Genomic DNA, 22,908 nt, shown 5'->3' on the forward strand with positions numbered 1-22,908 from the left:
CCTTGGACCTTCTCAGTGACGATGAATCACAGAAATTGCATCGGAATTAAATATAAGAGACACAGTACCAACTTAAGTACAGGAAGACTGAGTCTTAGTACCGTCTATGTTTTAAGGTTTCCTGTGTCACTAGTTTTACATTCCCATGCACCTCTACAGCTTTACTGTATCCCTTGGACCTTCCCATTGACGATGAAAATCAGAAATTGCATCGGAATTATATATAAGAGATACAACGCCGACTTAAGTACATGAAAACTGAGTCTTCTTACGGTCTATGTTTTGAGCGTTTCCTGTGTCACCAGGTTGAAAAATTGCGATGCACCTCTGCAGGTTTACTGTATCCCTTGGAACTTCCAAATGACGATGAAACACAGAAATTGCATCGGAATTAAATATAAGAGACACAATGCCGACTTAAGTGCAGGAAGACTGAGTTTTCCTACTTTCTATGTTTTGAGAGTTTCCTGTGTCACCAGTTTTACATTCTGATGTACCTCTGCAGGTTTACTGTATCCCTTGGACCTTCCCATTGACGATGAAACACAGAAATTGCGTCGGAATTAAATATGAGAGACACAATGCAGACTTAAGTACAGGAAGACTGAGTCTTCCTACTGTCTATGTTTTGAGCGTTTCCTGTCTCATCAGTTTACATCCCGATGCACCTCTGCAGGTTTACTGTATCCCTTGGACCTTCCCATTGACGATGGAAAACAGAAATTGCATCGGAATTAAATATAAGAGACACAATGCCGACTTAAGTACAGGAAGACTAAGTCTTCCTACTGTCTATGTTTTGAGCGTTTCCTGTGTCATCAGTTTTACTTTCCGATGCACATCTGCTTGTTAATCATATCCCTTGGACCTTCCCGTTGACGATGAAACACAGAAATTTCATAGGAAATAAATATAAGACACACAATGCCGTCTTAAGTACAGGAAGACTGAGTCTTCCTACTGTCTATGTTTTGAGCGTTTCCTGTGTCACCAGTTTTACATTCTGATGCACCTCTGTAGGTTTACTGTATCCCTTGGACCTTTCCATTGAAGATGAAACACAGAAATTGCATCGGAATTAAATATAAGAGACACAATGCCGACTTAAGTACAGGAAGACTGAGTCTTCCTACTGTCTATAATTTCAGCGTTTCCTGTGTCACCAGTTTTACATTCCGATGCACCTCTACAGGTTTACTGTATCCCTTGGACCTTCACAGTGACGATGAAACACAGAAATTGCATCGGAATTAAATATAAGAGACACAATGCCGACTTAAGTACTAGAAAACAGTCTTCTTACAGTCAATGCTTTGAGCGTTCCCTGTGTCACCAGTTTTACATTCCGATGCACCTCTGCAGGTTTACTGTATCCCCTGGACCTTCCCATTGGCGATGAAACACACAAATTGCATCGGAATTAAATATAAGAGACACAACGCCGACTTAAGTACAAGGAAACTGAGTCTTCTTACGGTCTATGTTTTGAGCGTTTCCTGTGTCACCAGTTTTACATTCCGATGCACCTCTGCAGGTTTTCTGTATCCCTTGGAACTTCCCATTGACGATGAAACACAGAAATTGCATCGGAATTAAATATTAGAGAAACAGTGCCAAGTTAAGAACAGGATGAATGAGTCCTCCTAGTGTCTATGTTTTGAGCGTTTCCCTTGTCACCAGTTTTACAATCCGATGCACCTCAGCAGGTTTACTGTATCCCTTGGACCTTCATAGTGACGATGAATCACAGAAATTGCATCGGAATTAAATATAAGAGACACAGTACCGACTTAACTACAGGAAGACTGAGTCTTAGTACTGTCTATGCTTTGAGCATTTCCTGTGTCACCAGTTTTACATTCCGATGCACCTCTGCAGGTTTACTGTATCCCTTGGACCTTCCCATTGACGATGAAAATCAGAAATTGCATCGGAATTATATGTAAGAGATACAACGCCGACTTAAGTACATGAAAACTGAGTCTTCTTACGGTCTATGTTTTGAGCGTTTCCTGTGTCACCAGGTTTATATTCCGGTGCACCTCTGCAGGTTTACTGCATCCCTTGGAACTTCCCATTGACGATGAAACACAGAAATTGCATCGGAATTAAATATAAGAGACACAATGCCAACTTAAGTGCAGGAAGACTGAGTCTTCCTACTGTCTATGTTTTGAGGGTTTCCTGTATCACCAGTTTTACATTCTGATGCACCTCTGCAGGTTTATTGTATCCCTTGGACCTTCCCATTGGCGATGAAACACACAAATTGCATCGAAATTAAATATAAGAGACATAATGCCGACTTAAGTACAGGAAGACTGAGTCTTCCTACTGTCTATGTTTTGAGCGTTTCCTGTGTCACCAGTTTTACATTCCGATTTACCTCTGCAGGTTTACTGTATCCATTGGACCTTCCCATTGACGATGAAACACAGAAATTGCATCGGAATTAAATATAAGAGGCACAACGCCGACTTAAGTACAAGAAAACTGAGTCTTCTTACGGTCTATGTTTTGAGCGTTTCCTGTGTCACCAGTTTTACATTCCGATGCACCTCTGCAGGTTTACTGTATCCCATGCACCTTCCCATTCACGATGAAACACAGAAATTTAATCGGAAATAAATATAAGAGTCCCAATGCCCACTTAAGTACAGGAAGACTGAGTCTTCCTACTGTCTTTGATTTGAGCGTTTCCTGTGTCATCAGTTTTACATTCCGATGCACCTCTGCAGGTTTACTGTATCCCTTGGACCTTCCCATTGACGATGGAAAACAGAAATTGCATCGGAATTAAATATAAGAGACACAACGCCGACTTAAGTACAAGAAAACTGAGTCTTCTTACGGTCTATGTTTTGAGCGTTTCCTGTGTCACCAGTTTTACATTCCGATGCACCTCTGCAGCTTTTCTGTATCCCTTGGAACTTCCCATTGACGGTGAAACACAGAAATTGCTTCGGAATTAAATATTAGAGACACAGTGCCGAGTTAAGAACAGGATGACTGAGTCTTCCTACTGTCTATGTTATGAGCGTTTCCTGTGTCACCAGTTTTACATTCCGATGCACCTCTACAGGTTTACTGTATCCCTTGGACCTTCACAGTGACGATGAATCACAGAAATTGCATCGGAATTAAATATAAGAGACACAGTACCAACTTAACTACAGGAAGACCAAGTCTTAGTACTGTCTATGTTTTGAGCGTTTTTGTGTCACCAGTTTTACATTCCGATGCACCTCTGCAGGTTTACTGTATCCCTTGGACCTTCCCATTGACGATGAAAATCAGAAATTGCATCGGAATTATATGTAAGAGATACAACGCCGACTTAAGTACATGAAAACTGAGTCTTCCTACTGTCTATGTTTTGAGGGTTTCCTGTGTCACCAGTTTTACATTCCGATGGACCTCTGCAGGTTTACTGTATCCATTGGACCTTCCCATTGACGATGAAACACAGAAATTGCATCGGAATTAAATATAAGAGACACAGTACCGACTTAACTACAGGAAGACTGAGTCTTAGTACTGTCTATGTTTTGAGCGTTTCCTGTGTCACCAGTTTTACATTCCGATGCACCTCTGCAGGTTTACTGTATCCCTTGGACCTTCCCATTGACGATGAAAATCAGAAATTGCATCGGAATTATATATAAGAGATACAACGCCGACTTAAGTACATGAAAACTGAGTCTTCTTACGGTGTATGTTTTGAGCGTTTCCTGTGTCACCAGGTTTAAATTCCGATGCACATCTGCTGGTTTACTGTATCCCTTGGAACTTCCCATTGACGATGAAACACAGAAATTGCATCGGAATTAAATATAAGAGACACAATGCCGACTTAAGTGCATAAAGACTGAGTCTTCCTACTGTCTATGTTTTGAGCGTTTCCTGTGTCACCAGTTTTACATTCTGATGCACATCTGCAGGTTTATTGTTTCCCTTGGTGCTTCCCATTGACGATGAAACACAGAAATTGCAAATGGAATTGAATATAAGAGACACAATGCCGACTTAAGTACAGGAAGACTAAGTCTTCCTACTGCCTATGTTTTGAGCGTTTCCTGTGTCACCAGTTATACATTCTGATGCACCTCTGCAGGTTTACTGTATCCCTTGGACCTTTCCATTGACGATGAAACACAGAAATTGCATCGGAATTAAATATAAGAGACACAATGCCGACTTAAGTACAGTAACACTAAGTCTTCCTGCTGTCTATGTTTTGAGCGTTTCCTGTGTCATCAGTTTCACTTTCCGATGCACCTCTGCTTGTTTATTATATCCGTTGGACCTTACCATTGACGATGAAACACAGAAATTTCATTGGAAATAAATATAAGAGACACAATGCCGACTTAAGTACAGGAAGACTGAGTCCTCCTACTGTCTATGTTTTGAGCGATTCCTGTGTCACCAGTTTTACATTCCAATGCACCTCTGCAGGTTTACTGTATCCCTTGGACCTTCCCATTGGCGATGAAACACACAAATTGCATCGAAATTAAATATAAGAGACATAATGCCGACTTAAGTACAGGAAGACTGAGTCTTCCTACAGTCTATGTTTTGAGCGTTTCCTGTGTCATCAGTTTCACTTTCCGATGCACCTCTGCTTGTTTATTATATCCGTTGGACCTTACCATTGACGATGAAACACAGAAATTTCATTGGAAATAAATATAAGAGACACAATGCCGACTTAAGTACAGGAAGACTGAGTCTTCCTATTGACTATGTTTTGAGCGATTCCTGTGTCACCAGTTTTACATTCCAATGCACCTATGCAGGTTTACTGTATCCCTTGGAACTTCCCATTGACGATGAAACACAGAAATTGCATCGGAATTAAATATTAGAGACACAGTGCCGAGTTAAGAACAGGATGGCTGAGCCTTCCTACTGTCTATGTTATGAGCGTTTCCCGTGTCACCAGTTTTACAATCCGATGCACCTCAGCAGGTTTACTGTATCCCTTGGACCTTCTCAGTGACGATGAATCACAGAAATTGCATCGGAATTAAATATAAGAGACACAGTACCAACTTAAGTACAGGAAGACTGAGTCTTAGTACCGTCTATGTTTTAAGGTTTCCTGTGTCACTAGTTTTACATTCCCATGCACCTCTACAGCTTTACTGTATCCCTTGGACCTTCCCATTGACGATGAAAATCAGAAATTGCATCGGAATTATATATAAGAGATACAACGCCGACTTAAGTACATGAAAACTGAGTCTTCTTACGGTCTATGTTTTGAGCGTTTCCTGTGTCACCAGGTTGAAAAATTGCGATGCACCTCTGCAGGTTTACTGTATCCCTTGGAACTTCCAAATGACGATGAAACACAGAAATTGCATCGGAATTAAGTATAAGAGACACAATGCCGACTTAAGTGCAGGAAGACTGAGTTTTCCTACTTTCTATGTTTTGAGAGTTTCCTGTGTCACCAGTTTTACATTCTGATGTACCTCTGCAGGTTTACTGTATCCCTTGGACCTTCCCATTGACGATGAAACACAGAAATTGCGTCGGAATTAAATATGAGAGACACAATGCAGACTTAAGTACAGGAAGACTGAGTCTTCCTACTGTCTATGTTTTGAGCGTTTCCTGTCTCATCAGTTTACATCCCGATGCACCTCTGCAGGTTTACTGTATCCCTTGGACCTTCCCATTGACGATGGAAAACAGAAATTGCATCGGAATTAAATATAAGAGACACAATGCCGACTTAAGTACAGGAAGACTAAGTCTTCCTACTGTCTATGTTTTGAGCGTTTCCTGTGTCATCAGTTTTACTTTCCGATGCACATCTGCTTGTTAATCATATCCCTTGGACCTTCCCGTTGACGATGAAACACAGAAATTTCATAGGAAATAAATATAAGACACACAATGCCGTCTTAAGTACAGGAAGACTGAGTCTTCCTACTGTCTATGTTTTGAGCGTTTCCTGTGTCACCAGTTTTACATTCTGATGCACCTCTGTAGGTTTACTGTATCCCTTGGACCTTTCCATTGAAGATGAAACACAGAAATTGCATCGGAATTAAATATAAGAGACACAATGCCGACTTAAGTACAGGAAGACTGAGTCTTCCTACTGTCTATAATTTCAGCGTTTCCTGTGTCACCAGTTTTACATTCCGATGCACCTCTACAGGTTTACTGTATCCCTTGGACCTTCACAGTGACGATGAAACACAGAAATTGCATCGGAATTAAATATAAGAGACACAATGCCGACTTAAGTACTAGAAAACAGTCTTCTTACAGTCAATGCTTTGAGCGTTCCCTGTGTCACCAGTTTTACATTCCGATGCACCTCTGCAGGTTTACTGTATCCCCTGGACCTTCCCATTGGCGATGAAACACACAAATTGCATCGGAATTAAATATAAGAGACACAACGCCGACTTAAGTACAAGGAAACTGAGTCTTCTTACGGTCTATGTTTTGAGCGTTTCCTGTGTCACCAGTTTTACATTCCGATGCACCTCTGCAGGTTTTCTGTATCCCTTGGAACTTCCCATTGACGATGAAACACAGAAATTGCATCGGAATTAAATATTAGAGAAACAGTGCCAAGTTAAGAACAGGATGAATGAGTCCTCCTAGTGTCTATGTTTTGAGCGTTTCCCTTGTCACCAGTTTTACAATCCGATGCACCTCAGCAGGTTTACTGTATCCCTTGGACCTTCATAGTGACGATGAATCACAGAAATTGCATCGGAATTAAATATAAGAGACACAGTACCGACTTAACTACAGGAAGACTGAGTCTTAGTACTGTCTATGCTTTGAGCATTTCCTGTGTCACCAGTTTTACATTCCGATGCACCTCTGCAGGTTTACTGTATCCCTTGGACCTTCCCATTGACGATGAAAATCAGAAATTGCATCGGAATTATATGTAAGAGATACAACGCCGACTTAAGTACATGAAAACTGAGTCTTCTTACGGTCTATGTTTTGAGCGTTTCCTGTGTCACCAGGTTTATATTCCGGTGCACCTCTGCAGGTTTACTGCATCCCTTGGAACTTCCCATTGACGATGAAACACAGAAATTGCATCGGAATTAAATATAAGAGACACAATGCCAACTTAAGTGCAGGAAGACTGAGTCTTCCTACTGTCTATGTTTTGAGGGTTTCCTGTATCACCAGTTTTACATTCTGATGCACCTCTGCAGGTTTATTGTATCCCTTGGACCTTCCCATTGGCGATGAAACACACAAATTGCATCGAAATTAAATATAAGAGACATAATGCCGACTTAAGTACAGGAAGACTGAGTCTTCCTACTGTCTATGTTTTGAGCGTTTCCTGTGTCACCAGTTTTACATTCCGATTTACCTCTGCAGGTTTACTGTATCCATTGGACCTTCCCATTGACGATGAAACACAGAAATTGCATCGGAATTAAATATAAGAGGCACAACGCCGACTTAAGTACAAGAAAACTGAGTCTTCTTACGGTCTATGTTTTGAGCGTTTCCTGTGTCACCAGTTTTACATTCCGATGCACCTCTGCAGGTTTACTGTATCCCATGCACCTTCCCATTCACGATGAAACACAGAAATTTAATCGGAAATAAATATAAGAGTCCCAATGCCCACTTAAGTACAGGAAGACTGAGTCTTCCTACTGTCTTTGATTTGAGCGTTTCCTGTGTCATCAGTTTTACATTCCGATGCACCTCTGCAGGTTTACTGTATCCCTTGGACCTTCCCATTGACGATGGAAAACAGAAATTGCATCGGAATTAAATATAAGAGACACAACGCCGACTTAAGTACAAGAAAACTGAGTCTTCTTACGGTCTATGTTTTGAGCGTTTCCTGTGTCACCAGTTTTACATTCCGATGCACCTCTGCAGCTTTTCTGTATCCCTTGGAACTTCCCATTGACGGTGAAACACAGAAATTGCTTCGGAATTAAATATTAGAGACACAGTGCCGAGTTAAGAACAGGATGACTGAGTCTTCCTACTGTCTATGTTATGAGCGTTTCCTGTGTCACCAGTTTTACATTCCGATGCACCTCTACAGGTTTACTGTATCCCTTGGACCTTCACAGTGACGATGAATCACAGAAATTGCATCGGAATTAAATATAAGAGACACAGTACCAACTTAACTACAGGAAGACCAAGTCTTAGTACTGTCTATGTTTTGAGCGTTTTTGTGTCACCAGTTTTACATTCCGATGCACCTCTGCAGGTTTACTGTATCCCTTGGACCTTCCCATTGACGATGAAAATCAGAAATTGCATCGGAATTATATGTAAGAGATACAACGCCGACTTAAGTACATGAAAACTGAGTCTTCCTACTGTCTATGTTTTGAGGGTTTCCTGTGTCACCAGTTTTACATTCTGATGCACCTCTGCAGGTTTAATGTATCCCTTGGACCTTCCCATTGGCGATGAAACACACAAATTGCATCGAAATTAAATATAAGAGACATAATGCCGACTTAAGTACAGGAAGACTGAGTCTTCCTACTGTCTATGTCTTGAGCGTTTCCTGTGTCACCAGTTTTACATTCCGATTTACCTCTGCAGGTTTACTGTATCCATTGTACCTTCCCATTGACGATGAAACACAGAAATTGCATCGGAATTAAATATAAGAGGCACAACGCCGACTTAAGTACAAGAAAACTGAGTCTTCTTACGGTCTATGTTTTGAGCGTTTCCTGTGTCACCAGTTTTACATTCCCATGCACCTCTGCAGGTTTACTGTATCCCATGCACCTTCCCATTCACGATGAAACACAGAAATTTAATCGGAAATAAATATAAGAGTCCCAATGCCGACTTAAGTACAGGAAGACTGAGTCTTCCTACTGTCTATGATTTGAGCGTTTCCTGTGTCATCAGTTTTACATTCCGATGCACCTCTGCAGGTTTACTGTATCCCTTGGACCTTCCCATTGGCGATGGAAAACAGAAATTGCATCGGAATTATATATAAGAGATACAACACCGACTTAAGTACATGAAAACTGAGTCTTCTTACGGTCTATGTTTTGAGCGTTTCCTGTGTCACCAGGTTTAAATTGCGATGCACCTCTCCAGGTTTACTGTATCCCTTGGAACTTCCCATTGACGATGAAACACAGAAATTGCATCGGAATTAAATATAAGAGACACAATGCTGACTTAAGTACAGGAAGACTGAGTCTTCCTACTGTCTATAATTTCAGCGTTTCCTGTGTCACCAGTTTTACATTCCGATGCACCTCTACAGGTTTACTGTATCCCTTGGACCTTCACAGTGACGATGAAACACAGAAATTGCATCGGAATTAAATATAAGAGACACAATGCCGACCTAAGTACAAGAAAACAGTCTTCTTACAGTCAATGCTTTGAGCGTTCCCTGTGTCACCAGTTTTACATTCCGATGCACCTCTGCAGGTTTACTGTATCCATTGGAACTTCCCATTGACGATGAAACACAGAAATTGCATCGGAATTAAATATAAGAGACACAACGCCGACTTAAGTACAAGGAAACTGAGTCTTCTTACGGTCTATGTTTTGAGCGTTTCCTGTGTCACCAGTTTTACATTCCGATGCACCTCTGCAGGTTTACTGTATCCCTTGGAACTTCCCATTGACGATGAAACACAGAAATTGCATCGGAATTAAATATTAGAGACACAGTGCCGAGTTAAGAACAGGATGAATGAGTCCTCCTAGTGTCTATGTTTTGAGCGTTTCCCTTGTCCCAGTTTTACAATCCGATGCACCTCAGCAGGTTTACTGTATCCCTTGGACCTTCACAGTGACGATGAATCACAGAAATTGCATCGGAATTAAATATAAGAGACACAGTACCAACTTAACTACAGGAAGACCAAGTCTTAGTACTGTCTATGTTTTGAGCGTTTTTGTGTCACCAATTTTACATTCCGATGCACCTCTGCAGGTTTACTGTATCCCTTGGACCTTCCCATTGACGATGAAAATCAGAAATTGCATCGGAATTATATGTAAGAGATACAACGCCGACTTAAGTACATGAAAACTGAGTCTTCCTACTGTCTATGTTTTGAGGGTTTCCTGTGTCACCAGTTTTACATTCTGATGCACCTCTGCAGGTTTATTGTATCCCTTGGACCTTCCCATTGGCGATGAAACACACACATTGCATCGAAATTAAATATAAGAGACATAATGCCGACTTAAGTACAGGAAGACTGAGTCTTCCTACTGTCTATGTCTTGAGCGTTTCCTGTGTCACCAGTTTTACATTCCGATTTACCTCTGCAGGTTTACTGTATCCATTGTACCTTCCCATTGACGATGAAACACAGAAATTGCATCGGAATTAAATATAAGAGGCACAACGCCGACTTAAGTACAAGAAAACTGAGTCTTCTTACGGTCTATGTTTTGAGCGTTTCCTGTGTCACCAGTTTTACATTCCCATGCACCTCTGCAGGTTTACTGTATCCCATGCACCTACCCATTCACGATGAAACACAGAAATTTAATCGGAAATAAATATAAGAGTTCCAATGCCGACTTAAGTACAGGAAGACTGAGTCTTCCTACTGTCTATGATTTGAGCGTTTCCTGTGTCATCAGTTTTACATTCCGATGCACCTCTGCAGGTTTACTGTATCCCTTGGACCTTCCCATTGACGATGGAAAACAGAAATTGCATCGGAATTAAATATAAGAGACACAACGTCGACTTAAGTACAAGAAAACTGAGTCTTCTTACGGTCTATGTTTTGAGCGTTTCCTGTGTCACCAGTTTTACATTCCGATGCACCTCTGCAGCTTTACTGTATCCCTTGGAACTTCCCATTGACGATGAAACACAGAAATTGCATCGGAATTAAATATTAGAGACACAGTGCCGAGTTAAGAACAGGATGACTGAGTCTTCCTACTGTCTATGTTATGAGCGTTTCCTGTGTCACCAGTTTTACATACCGATGCACCTCTGCAGGTTTACTGTATCCCTTGGGCCTTCCCATTGACGATGAACCACAGAAATTGCATCGGAATTAAATATAAGAGACACAAGGAAGACTTAAGTACAGGAAGACTGAGTCTTCCTACTGTCTATGTTTTTAGCGTTTCCTGTCTCATCAGTTTACATTCCGATGCACCTCTGCAGGTTTACTGTATCCCTTGCACCTTCCCATTGACGATGGAAAACAGAAATTGCATCCGAATTGAATATAAGAGACACAATGCCGACTTAAGTAGAGGAAGACTAAGTCTTCCTACTGCCTATGTTTTGAGCGTTTCCTGTGTCATCAGTTTTACTTTCCGATGCACATCAGCTTCTTTATTATATCCCTTGGACCTTCCCATTGACGATGAAACACAGAAATTTCATAGGAAATAAATATAAGAGACACAATGCCGACTTAAGTACAGGAAGACTGAGTCTTCCTACTGTCTATGTTTTGAGCGTTTCCTGTGTCACCAGTTTTACATTCTGATGCACTTCTGCAGGTTTACTGTATCCCTTGGACCTTTCCATTGACGATGAAACACAGAAATTGCATCGGAATTAAATATAAGAGACACAATGCCAAATTAAGTACAGGAAGACTGAGTCTTCCTACTGTCTATAATTTGAGCGTTTCCTGTGTCACCAGTTTTACATTACGATGCACCTCTGCAGGTTTACTGTATCCCTTGGACCTTCCCATTGACGATTAAAAACAGAAATTGCATCGGAATTAAATATAAGAGACACAATGCCGACTTAAGTACAGGAGGACTGAGTCTTCCTACTGTCTATGTTTGAGCTTTCCCTGTGTCACCAGTTTTACATTCTGATGCACCTCTGCAGGTTTACTGTATCCCTTGGACCTTTCCATTGACGATGAAACACAGAAATTGCATCGGAATTAAATATAAGAGACACAATGCCGACTTAAGTACAGGAAGACTGAGTCTTCCTACTGTCTATGTTTTGTGCGTTTCCTGTGTCACCAGTTTTACATTCCGATGGACCTCTGCACGTTTACTGTATCCATAGGACCTCCCCATTGACGATGAAACACAGAAATTGCATCGGAATTAAATATAAGAGACACAACGCCGACATAAGTACCAGAAAACTGAGTCTTACTACTGTCTATGTTTTGAGCGTTTCCTGTGTCATCAGTTTTACATTCCTATGCACCTCTGCAGGTTTACTGTATCCCTTGGACCTTCCCATTGACGATTAAAAACAGAAATTGCATCGGAATTAAATATAAGAAACACAATGCCGACTTAAGTACAGGAAGACCAAGTCTTCCTACTGTCTATGTTTTGAGCGTTTCCTGTGTCATCAGTTTTACTTTCCGATGCACCTCTGCTTGTTTATTATATCCCTTGGACCCTCCCATTGACGATGAAACACAGAAATTTCATCGGAAATAAAAATAAGAGACCCAATGCCGACCTAAGTACAGGAAGACTGAGTCTTCCTACTGTCTATGATTTGATTGTGTCCTGTGTCACCAGTTTTACATTCCGATGCACCTCTGCAGGTTTACTGTATCCCTTGGACCTTCCCATTGGCGATGAAACACACAAATTGCATCGAAATTAAATATAAGAGACATAATGCCGACTTAAGTACAGGAAGACTGAGTCTTCCTACTGTCTATGTTTTGAGCGTTTCCTGTGTCACCAGTTTTACATTCCGATTCACGTCTGCAGGTTTACTGTATCCATTGGACCTTCCCATTGACGATGAAACACAGAAATTGCATCGGAATTAAATATAAGAGACACAACGCCGACTTAAGTACAAGAAAACTGAGTCTTCTTACGGTCTATGTCTTGAGCGTTTCCTGTGTTACCAGTTTTACATTCCGATGCACCTCTGCAGGTTTACTGTATCCCTTGCACCGTCCCATTCACGATGAAACACAGAAATTTAATCGGAAATGACTATAAGAGTCCCAATGCCGACTTAAGTACAGGAAGACTGAGTCTTCCTACTATGTATTGAGCGTTTCCTGTGTCACCAGTTTTACATTCTGCAGGTTTACTGTATCCCTTGGACCTTCACATTGACGATGAAAATCAGAAATTGCATCGGAATTATATATAAGAGATACAACGCCGACTTAAGTACATCTAAACTGAGTCTTCTTACGGTCTATGTTTTGGGCGTTTCCTGTGTCACCAGGTTTAAATTTCGATGCACCTCTGCAGGTTTACTGTATCCCTTGGAACTTCCCATTGACGATGAAACACAGAAATTGCATCGGAATTAAATATAAGAGACACAATGACGACTTAAGTACAGGAAGACTAAGTCTTCCTACTGTCTATGCTTTGAGCGTTTCCTGTGTCACCAGTTTTACATTCTGATGCACCTCTGCAGGTTTACAGTATCCCTTGGACCTTCCCATTGACGATGAAACACAGAAATTGCGTAGGAATTAAATATAAGAGACACAATGCAGACTTAAGTACAGGAAGACTGAGTCTTCCTACTGTCTATGTTTTGAGCGTTTCCTGTCTCATCAGTTTACATTCCGATGCACCTCTGCAGGTTTACTGTATCCCCTGTACCTTCCCATTGGCGATGAAACACAAATTGCATCGAAATAAATATAAGAGACACAATGCCGACTTAAGTACAGGAAGACTGATTCTTCCTACTGTCTATGTTTTGAGCGTTTCCTGTGTCACCAGTTTTACATTCCGATGGACCTCTGCCGGTTTACTGTATCCATTGGACCTTCCCATTGACAATGAAACACAGAAATTGCATCGGAATTAAATATAAGAGACACAACGCCGACTTAAGTACAAGAAAACTGAGTCTTCTTACGGTCTATGTTTTGAGCGTTTCCTGTGTCACCAGTTTTACATTCCGATGCACCTCTGCAGGTTTACTGTATCCCTTGGAACTTCCCATTGACGATGAAACACAATAATTGCATCGGAATTAAATATTAGAGACACAGTGCCGAGTTAAGAACAGGATGACTGACTCCTCCTAGTGTCTATGTTATGAGCGTTTCCTGTGTCACCAGTTTTACATTCCGATTCACGTCTGCAGGTTTACTGTATCCATTGGACCTTCCCATTGACGATGAAACACAGAAATTGCATCGGAATTAAATATAAGAGACACAACGCCGACTTAAGTACAAGAAAACTGAGTCTTCTTACGGTCTATGTCTTGAGAGTTTCCTGTGTTACCAGTTTTACATTCCGATGCACCTCTGCAGGTTTACTGTATCCCTTGCACCTTCCCATTCACGATGAAACACAGAAATTTAATCGGAAATGACTATAAGAGTCCCAATGCCGACTTAAGTACAGGAAGACTGAGTCTTCCTACTATGTATTGAGCGTTTCCTGTGTCACAAGTTTTACATTCTGCAGGTTTACTGTATCCCTTGGACCTTCCCATTGACGATGAAAATCAGAAATTGCATCGGAATTATATATAAGAGATACAACGCCGACTTAAGTACATCTAAACTGAGTCTTCTTACGGTCTATGTTTTGGGCGTTTCCTGTGTCACCAGGTTTAAATTTCGATGCACCTCTGCAGGTTTACTGTATCCCTTGGAACTTCCCATTGACGATGAAACACAGAAATTGCATCGGAATTAAATATAAGAGACACAATGACGACTTAAGTACAGGAAGACTAAGTCTTCCTACTGTCTATGTTTTGAGCGTTTCCTGTGTCACCAGTTTTACATTCTGATGCACCTCTGCAGGTTTACAGTGTCCCTTGGACCTTCCCATTGACGATGATACACAGAAATTGCGTAGGAATTAAATATAAGAGACACAATGCAGACTTAAGTACAGGAAGACTGAGTCTTCCTACTGTCTATGTTTTGAGCGTTTCCTGTGTCACCAGTTTTACATTCCGATGGACCTCTGCCGGTTTACTGTATCCATTGGACCTTCCCATTGACAATGAAACACAGAAATTGCATCGGAATTAAATATAAGAGACACAATGCCGACTTAAGTACGGGAAGACTAAGTCTTCCTACTGTCTATGTTTTGAGCGTTTCCTGTGTCATCAGTTTTACTTTCCGATGCACCTCTGCAGGTTTACTATATCCGTTGGACCTTCCCATTCACGATGAAACACAGCAATTTCATCGGAAATAAATATAAGAGACACAATGCCGACTGAACTACAGGAAGACTGAGTCTTCCTACTGTCTATGATTTGAGCGTTTCCTGTGACACCAGTTTTACATTCTGATGCACCTCTGCAGGTTTACTGTATCCCTTGAACCTTCCCATTGACGATGAAACACAGAAATTGCATAGGAATTAAATATAAGAGACACAATGCAGACTTAAGTACAGGAATACTGAGTCTTCCTACTGTCTACGTTTTGAGCGTTTCCTGTCTCATCAGTTTACATTCCGATGCACCTCTGCAGGTTTACTGTATCCCTTGGACCTTCCCATTGACGATGGAAAACAGAAATTGCATCGGAATTAAATATAAGGGACACAATGCCGACTTAACTACAGGAAGACTAAGTTTTCCTACTGTCTATAATTTGAGCGTTTCCTGTGTCACCAGTTTTACATTCCGATGCACCTCTACAGGTTTACTGTATCCCTTGGACCTTCACAGTGACGATGAAACACAGAAATTGCATCGGAATTAAATATAAGAGACACAATGCAGACTTAAGTACAGGAAGACTGCGTCTTCTTACTGTCTATGTTTTAAGCGTTTCCTGTCTCATTAGTTTACATTCCGATGCACCTCTGCAGGTTTACTGTATCCCTTGGACCTTCCCATTGACGATGGAAAACAGAAATTGCATCGGAATTGAATATAAGAGACACAATGCCGACTTAAGTACTGGAAGACTAAGTCTTCCTACTGCCTATGTTTTGAGCGTTTCCTGTGCCATCAGTTTTACTTTCCGATGCACATCTGCTTGTTTATTATATCCCTTGGACCTTCCCGTTGACGATGAAACACAGAAATTTCATAGGAAATAAATATAAGAGACACAATGCCGACTTAAGTACAGGAAGACTGAGTCTTCCTACTGTCTATGTTTTGAGCGTTTCCTGTGTCACCAGTTTTACATTCTGATGCACCTCTGCAGGTTTACTGTATCCCTTGGACCTTTCCATTGACGATGAAACACAGAAATTGCATCGGAATTAAATATAAGAGACACAATGCCGACTTAAGTACAGTAACACTAAGTCTTCCTGCTGTCTATGTTTTGAGCGTTTCCTGTGTCATCAGTTTCACTTTCCGATGCACCTCTGGTTGTTTATTATATCCGTTGGACCTTACCATTGACGATGAAACACAGAAATTTCATTGGAAATAAATATAAGAGACACAATGCCGACTTAAGTACAGGAAGACTGAGTCCTCCTACTGTCTATGTTTTGAGCGATTCCTGTGTCACCAGTTTTACATTGCAATGCACCTCTGCCGGTTTACTGTATCCCTTGGACCTTCCCATTGGCGATGAAACACACAAATTGCATCGAAATTAAATATAAGAGACATAATGCCGACTTAAGTACAGGAAGACTGAGTCTTCCTACCGTCTATGTTTTGAGCGTTTCCTGTGTCATCAGTTTCACTTTCCGATGCACCTCTGCTTGTTTATTATATCCGTTGGACCTTACCGTTGACGATGAAACACAGAAATTTCATTGGAAATAAATATAAGAGACACAATGCCGACTTAAGTACAGGAAGACTGAGTCTTCCTACCATCTATGTTTTGAGCGATTCCTGTGTCACCAGTTTTACATTCCAATGCACCTCTGCAGGTTTACTGTATCCCTTGGAACTTCCCATTGACGATGAAACACAGAAATTGCATCGGAATTAAATATTAGAGACATAGTGCCGAGTTAAGAACAGGATGACTGAGTCTTCCCACTGTCTATGTTATGAGCGTTTCCCGTGTCACCAGTTTTACAATCCGATGCACCTCAGCAGGTTTACTGTATCCCTTGGACCTTCACAGTGACGATGAATCACAGAAATTGCATCGGAATTAAATATAAGAGACACAGTACCAACTTAAGTACAGGAAGACTGAGTCTTAGTACTGTCTATGTTTTGAGGGTTTCCTATGTCACCAGTTTTACATTCAGATGCACCTCTACAGGTTAACTGTATCCCTTGGAACTTCCCATTGACGATGAAAATTAGAAATTGCATCGGAATTATATATAAGAGATACAACGCCGACTTAAGTACATGAAAACTAAGTCTTCTTACGGTCTATGTTTTGAGCGTTTCCTGTGTCACCAGGTTTAAATTGCGATGCACCTCTGCAGGTTTACTGTATCCCTTGGAACTTCCCATTGACGATGAAACACAGAAATTGCATCGGAATTAAATATAAGAGACACAATGCTGACTTAAGTGCAGGAAGACTGAGTCTTCCTACTTTCTATGTTTTGAGAGTTTCCTGTGTCACCAGTTTTACATTCTGATGTACCTCTGCAGGTTTACTGTATCCCTTGGACCTTCCCATTGACGATGAAACACAGAAATTGCGTCGGAATTAAATATGAGAGACACAATGCAGACTTAAGTACAGGAAGACTGAGTCTTCCTACTGTCTATGTTTTGAGCGTTTCCTGTCTCATCAGTTTACATTCCGATGCACCTCTGCAGGTTTACTGTACCCCTTGGACCTTCCCATTGACGATGCAAAACAGAAATTGCATCGGAATTAAATATAAGAGACACAATGCCGACTTAAGTACAGGAAGACTAAGTCTTCCTACTGTCTATGTTTTGAGCGTTTCCTGTGTCATCAGTTTTACTTTCCGATGCACATCTGCTTGTTTATTATATCCCTTGGACCTTCCCGTTGATGATGAAACACAGAAATTTCATAGGAAATAAATATAAGAGACACAATGCCGTCTTAAGTACAGGAAGACTGAGTCTTCCTACTGTCTATGTTTTGAGCGTTTCCTGTGTCACCAGTTTTACATTCCGATGCACCTCTGCAGGTTTACTGTATCCCTTGGACCTTTCCATTGAAGATGAAACACAGTAATTGCATCGGAATTAAATATAAGAGACACAATGCCGACTTAAGTACAGGAAGACTGAGTCTTCCTACTGTCTATAATTTGAGCGTTTCCTGTGTCACCAGGTTTACATTCCGATGCACCTCTACAGGTTTACTGTATCCCTTGGACCTTCACAGTGACGATGAAACACAGAAATTGCATCGGAATTAAATATAAGAGACACAATGCCGACTTAAGTACAAGAAAACAGTCTTCTTACAGTCAATGGTTTGAGCGTTTCCTGTGTCACCAGTTTTACATTCCGATGCACCTCTGCAGGTTTATTGTATCCCCTGGACCTTCCCATTGGCGATGAAACACACAAATTGCATCGAAATTAAATATAAGAGACACAATGCCGACTTAAGTACAGGAAGACTGAGTCTTCCTACTGTCTATGTTTTGAGCGTTTCCAGTGTCACCAGTTTTACATTCCGATGGACATCTGCAGGTTTACTGTATCCATTGGACCTTCCCATTGACGATGAAACACAGAAATTGCATCGGAATTAAATATAAGAGACACAACGCCGACTTAAGTACAAGAAAACTGAGCCTTCTTACGGTCTATGTTTTGAGCGTTTCCTGTGTCACCAGTTTTACTTTCCGATGCACCTCAGCAGGTTTACTGTATCCCTTGGAACTTCTCATTGACGATGAAACACAGAAATTGCATCGGAATTAAATAATAGAGACACAGTGCCGAGTTAAGAACAGGATGACTGAGTCCTCCTTGTGTCTATGTTTTGAGCGTTTCCCTTGTCACCAGTTTTACAATCCGATGCACCTCATCAGGTTTACTGTATCCCTTAGACCTTCACAGTGACGATGAATCACAGAAATTGTATCGGAATTAAATATAAGAGACACAGTACCGACTTAACTACAGGAAGACTGAGTCTTAGTACTGTCTATGTTTTGAGCGTTTCCTGTGTCACCAGTTTTACATTCCGATGCACCTCTGCAGGTTTACTGTATCCCTTGGACCTTCCCATTGACGATGAAACACAGAAATTGCATCGGAATTAAATATAAGAGACACAATGCCGACTTAAGTGCAGGAAGACTGAGTCTTCCTACTGTCTATAATTTGAGCGTTTCCTGTGTCACCAGTTTTACATTCTGATGCACCTCTGCAGGTTTATTGTATCCCTTGGATCTTCCCATTGACGACGAAACACAGAAATTGCATCGGAATTAAATATAAGAGACACAATGCAGACATAAGTACAGGAAGACTAAGTCTTCCTACTGCCTATGTTTTGAGCGTTTCCTGTGTCATCAGTTTTACTTTCCGATGCACATCTGCCTGTTTATTATATCCCTTGGACCTTCCCGTTGACGATGAAACACAGAAATTTCATAGGAAATAAATATAAGAGACACTATGCCGACTTAAGTACAGGAAGACTGAGTCTTCCTACTGTCTATGATTTGAGCGTTTCCTGTGTCACCAGTTTTACATTCTGATGCACCTCTCCAGGTTTACTGTATCCCTTGGACCTTTCCATTGACGATGAAACACAGAAATTGCATCGGAATTAAATATAAGAGACACAATGCCGACTTAAGTACAGGAAGACTGAGTCTTCCTACTGTCTATGATTTGAGCGTTTCCTGTGTCACCAGTTTTACATTCTGATGCACCTCTGCAGGTTTACTGTATCCCTTGGGCCTTCCCATTGACGATGAGCCACAGAAATTGCATCGGAATTAAATATAAGAGACACAATGCCGACTTAAGTACAGGAAGTCTGAGTCTTCCTACTGTCTAAAATTTGAGCGTCTCCTGTGTCACCAGTTTTACATTCCGATCCACCTATACAGGTTTACTGTATGAGTTGGACCTTCACAGTGACAATGAAACACAGAAATTGCATCGGAATTAAATATAAGAGTCCCAATGCCGACTTAAGTAAAGGAAGACTGAGTCTTCCTACTGTCTATGTTTTGAGCGTTTCCTGTGTCATCAGATTTACATTCCGATGCACCTCTGCAGGTTTACTGTATCCCTTGGACCTTCCCATTGACGATGGAAAACAGAAATTGCATCGGAATTAAATATAAGAGACACAACGCCGACTTAAGTACAAGAAAACTGAGTCTTCTTACGGTCTATGTTTTGAGCGTTTCCTGTGTCACCAGTTTTACATTCCGATGCACCTCTGCAGCTTTACTGTATCCCTTGGAACTTCCCATTGACGATGAAACACAGAAATTGCATCGGAATTAAATATTAGAGACACAGTGCCGAGTTAAGAACAGGATGACTGAGTCTTCCTACTGTCTATGTTATTAGCGTTTCCCGTGTCACCAGTTTTACAATCCGATGCACCTCAACAGGTTTACTGTATCCCTTGGACCTTCACAGTGACGATGAATCACAGAAATTGCATCGGAATTAAATATAAGAGACACAGTACCGACTTAAGTACAGGAAGACTGAGTCATAACACTGTCTATGTTTTGAGCGTTTCCTGTGTCACCAGTTTTACATTCCGATGCACCTCTACACGTTTACTGTATCCCTTGGACCTTCCCATTGACGATGAAAATCAGAAATTGCATCGGAATTATATATAAGAGATACAACGCCGACTTTAGTACATGAAAACTGATTCTTCTTACGGTCTATGTTTTGAGCGTTTCCTGTGTCACCAGGTTTAAATTGCGATGCACCTCTGCAGGTTTACTGTTTCCCTTGGAACTTCACATTGACGATGAAACACAGAAATTGCATCAGAATTAAATATAAGAGACACAATGCCGACTTAAGTACAGGAAGACTGAGTCTTCCTACTGTCTATGTTTTGAGCGTTTCCTGTGTCACCAGTTTTACATTCTGATGCACCTCTGCAGGTTTACTGTATCCCCTGGACCTTCCCATTGGCGATGAAACACACAAATTGCATCGAAATAAAATATAAGAGACACAATGCCGACTTAAGTACAGGAAGACTGAGTCTTCCTACTGTCTATGTTTTGAGCGTTTCCTGTGTCACCAGTTTTACATTCCGATGGACCTCTGCAAGTTTACTGTATCCATTGGACCTTCCCATTGACGGTGAAACACAGAAATTGCATCGGAATTAAATATAAGAGACACAACGCCGACTTAAGTACAAGAAAACTGAGTCTTCTTACGGTCTATGTTTTGAGCGTTTCCTGTGTCACCAGTTTTACATTCCGATGCACCTCTGCAGGTTTACTGTATCCCTTGGAACTTCCCATTGACGATGTAACACAGGAATTCCATCGGAATTAAATATTAGAGACACAGTGCCGAGTTAAGAACAGGATGACTGAGTCTTCCTACTGTCTATGTTTTGAGCGTTTCCCGTGTCACCAGTTTTACAATCCGATGCACCTCAGTAGGTTTACTGTATCCCTTGGACCTTCACAGTGACGATGAATCACAGAAATTGCATCGGAATTAAATATAAGAGACACAGTGCCGACTTAGGTACAGGAAGACTGAGTCTTAGTACTGTCTATGTTTTGAGCGTTTCCTGTGTCACCAGTTTTACATTCCGATGCACCTCTGCAGGTTTATTGTATCCCTTGGACCTTCCCTTTGACGATGAAACACAGAAATTGCATCGGAATTAAAAATAAGAGACACAATGCTGACTTAAGTACAGGAAGACTAAGTCTCCCTACTGTCTATGTTTTGAGCGTTTCCTGTGTCATCAGTTTTACATTCGGATGCACCTCTGCAGGTTTACTGTATCCCTTGGACCTTCCCATTGTCGATTAAAAACAGAAATTGCATCGGAATTAAATATAAGAGACACAATGCCGACTTAAGTACAGGAAGACTAAGTTTACCTACTGTCTATGATTTGAGCGTTTCCTGTGTCATCAGTTTTACATTCGGATGCACCTCTGCAGGTTTACTGTAACCCTTGGACCTTCCCATTGACGATGAAACACAGAAATTTCATCGGAAATAAATATAAGAGACACAATGCCGACTTAAGTACAGGAAGACTGAGTCTTCCTACTGTCTATGATTTGAGCGTTTCCTGTGTCACCAGTTTTACATTACGATGCACGTCTGCAGGTTTACTGTATCCCTTGGGCCTTCCCATTGACGATGAAACACAGAAATTGCATCGGAATTAAATATAAGAGACACAACGCCGACTTAAGTACAAGAAAACTGAGTATTCTTACGGTCTATGTTTTGAGCGTTTCCTGTGTCACCAGTTTTACATTCCGATGCACCTCTGCGGGTTTACTGTATCCCTTGGAACTTCCCATTGATGATGAAACACAGAAATTGCATCGGAACTAAATATGAGAGACACAGTGCCGAGTTAAGAACAGGATGACAGAGTCTTCCTACTGTCTATGTTTTGAGCGTTTCCCGTGTCACCAGTTTTACAATCCGATGCACCTCAGCAGGTTTACTGTATCACTTGGACCTTCACAGTGACGATGAATCACAGAATCGGAATTAAATATAAGAGACACAGTGCCGACTTAAGTACAGGAAGACTGAGTCTTCCTACTGTCTAATTTTTGAGCGTTTCCTGTGTCACCAGTTTTACATTCCGATGCACCTCTGCAGGTTTACTGTATCCCTTGGACATTCCCATTGACGATGAAACACAGAAATTGCATCGGAATTAAATATAAGAGACACAATGCCGACTTAAGTACAGGAAGACTAAGTCTTCCTACTGTCTATGTTTTGAGCGTTTCCTGTGTCACCAGTTTTACATTCCGATGCACCTCTGCAGGTTTACTGTATCCATGGACCTTCCCATTGACGATGAAACACAGAAATTGCATCGGAATTAAATGTAAGAGACACAATGCCGACTTAAGTACAGGAAGACT

This window comes from Schistocerca nitens, chromosome 2, assembly GCF_023898315.1.
Source record: "Schistocerca nitens isolate TAMUIC-IGC-003100 chromosome 2, iqSchNite1.1, whole genome shotgun sequence".
Taxonomy (NCBI): Eukaryota; Metazoa; Arthropoda; class Insecta; order Orthoptera; family Acrididae; genus Schistocerca; species Schistocerca nitens.